The sequence below is a fragment of the Phocoena phocoena genome, chromosome 3 (genome assembly GCF_963924675.1).
Source record: "Phocoena phocoena chromosome 3, mPhoPho1.1, whole genome shotgun sequence".
Classification (NCBI taxonomy): Eukaryota; Metazoa; Chordata; class Mammalia; order Artiodactyla; family Phocoenidae; genus Phocoena; species Phocoena phocoena.
In genome coordinates this window covers 20,409,819-20,412,629 of record NC_089221.1, presented here as the reverse complement: position 1 = coordinate 20,412,629, position 2,811 = coordinate 20,409,819, and positions in this window count along the sequence as shown.

Here is a 2,811-nt window from a genome sequence, read left to right as displayed (position 1 = left end):
CACCCTCTCCAGCATTTATTGTTTGTACATTTTTTGATGATGGCCATTCTGACCAGTGTGAGGTGATACTGCATCGTAGTTTTGATTTGCATTTCTCTAATGATTAGTGATGTTGAGCATCTTTTCATGTGTTTGTTGGCAATCTGTATATCTTCTTTGGAGAAATGTCTATTTAAGTCTTCTGCCCATTTTTGGATTGGGTTTTTGTTTCTTTGTTATTGAGCTCAATGTGCTGCTTGTATATTTTAGAGATTAATCCTTTGTCAGTTGCTTCATTTGCAAATATTTTCTCCCATTCTGAGGGTTGTCTTTTTGTCTTGTTTATGGTTTCCTTTGCTGTGCAAAAGCTTTGAAGTTTCATTAGGTCCCATTTGTTTATTTTTGTTTTTATTTCCATTTCTCTGGGAGGTGGGTCAAAAAGGATCTTGCTGTGATTTATGTCATAGAGTGTTCTGCCTATGCTTTCCTCTAAGAGTTTTATAGTGTCTGGCCTTACATTTAGGTCTTTAATCCATTTTGAGTTTAGTTTTGTGTATGGTGTTAGGAAGTGTTCCAATTTCATTCTTTTATATGTAGCTGTCCAGTTTTCCCAACATCTCTTACTGAAGAGGCTGTCTTTTCTCCTTTGTATACTCTTGCCTCCTTTATCAAAGATAAGGTAACCATATGTGTGTGGGTTTATCTCTTGGATTTCTATCCTGTTCCATTGATCTATATTTCTGTTTTTGTGCCAGTACAATATTGTCTTGATTACTGTAGCTTTGTAATATAGTCTGAAGTCAGGGAGCCTGATTCCTCCAGCTCCGTTTTTCTTTCTCAAGATTGCTTTGGCTATTTGGAGTCTTTTGTGTTTCCATACAAATTTGAAAATTTTTGTTCTTGTTCTGTGAAAAATGCCATTCATAATTTGATAGGGATTGCATTGAATCTAAAGATTGCTTTGGGTAGTATACTCATGTTCACAATGTTGATTCTTCCAATACAAGAATATGGTAGATCTCTACAACTGTTTGTATCATCTCTAATTTCTTTCATCAGTGTCATGGTTTTCTGCATACAGGTCTTTTGTCTCATTCCTAGGTATTTTATTCTTTTTATTACAATAGTAAATGAGAGTGTTTCCTTAATTTCTCTTTCAGATTTTTCATCATTGGTATATATGAATGCAAGATATTTCTGTGCATTAATTTTGTATCCTGCTACTCTACCAAATTCATTAATTAGCTCTAGCAGTTTTCTGGTAGCATCTTTAGGATTCTCTATGTATAATATCATATCATGTGCAAACAGTGACAGCTTTACTTCTTCCTTTCCAGTTTGGACCCCTCTTATTTCTTTTTCTTCTCTGATTGCTGTGGCTAAAACTTCCAAAACTATGTTGAATAATAGTGGTGAGAGTGGACAACCTTGTCTTCTTCCTTAGAGGAATTGGTTTCAGTTTTTCACCATTGAGGATGATGTTGGCTGTGGGTTTGTCATATATGGCTTTTATTATGTTGAGGTAGGTTCCCTCTATGCCTACTTTCTGGAGAGTTTTTATCATAAATTGGTGTTAAATTTTGTCTAAAGCTTTTTCTGCATCTATTGAGATTATCATATGGTTTTTAATATTCAATCTGTTAATATGGTGTATCACATTTATTGATTTGCATATATTGGAGAATTCTTGCATTCCTGGGATAAACCCCACTTGAGGATGGTGTATGATCCTTTTAATCTGCTTTTGGATTCCTTTTGCTAGTATTTTGTTGAGTATACTTCCATCTAAGTTCATCAGAGATATGGGCCTGCAGTTTTCTTTTTTTGTGTCATCTTTGTCTGGTTTTTTTATCAGACTGATGGTGGCCTCGTAGAATGAGTTTGGGAGTCTGTTATATTTTAGAAGAGTTTGAGAAGGATAGGTGTTAGCTCTTCTCTAAATATTTGATAGAATTTGCCTGTGAAGCCATCTGGTCCTGGGCTTTTGTTTGTTGGAAGATTTTTAATCACAGTTTCAATTTCAGTGCTTGTGATTGGTCTGTTTATATTTTCTATTTCTTCCTGGTTCAGTCTTGGTATGTTGTGCTTTTCTAAGAATTTGTCCATTTCTTCCAGGTTGTCCATTTTATTGGCATATAAATGCTTTTAGTAATCTCTCATGATCCTTTGTATTTCTGCAGTGTCAGTTGGTACTACTTTTTCATTTCTAATTCTGTTGACTTGAGTCTTCTCCCTTTTTTTCTTGATACGTCTGGCTAATGGTTTATCAATTTTGTGTATTTTCTCAAAGAACCAGCTTATATATTTATTGATCTTTGCTATTGTTTCCTTCATTTCTGATCTAATCTTCATGATTTCTTTCCTTCTGCTAAATTTAGGTATTTTTTGTTCTTCTTTCTCTAATTGCTTTAGGTGTAAGTTTAGGTTATTTATTTGAGATGTTTCTTGTTTCTTGAGGTAGAATTGTATTGCTCTAAACATCCCAATTAGAACTGCTTTTGCTGCATCCCACAGGTTTTGGGTCATATTCTTTCACTGTCATTTGTTTCTAGGTATTTTCTGATTTCCTCTTTGATTTCTTCAGTGATCTCTTGGTTATTTAGTAGCGTATTGTTTAGCCTCCACATGTTTGTATTTTTTTTTACAGTTTTTTTCCTGTAATTGATATCTAGTCTCATAGAGTGGGGGTTGGAAAAGATACTTGTTGTGGTTGGAAAAGATACTTGATACAATTTCAATTTCCTTAAATTACCAAGGCTTGATTTGTGACTCAAGATATGGTCTATCCTGGAGAATGTTCCATGAGCACATGAAAAGAAAGTGAATTCTGTT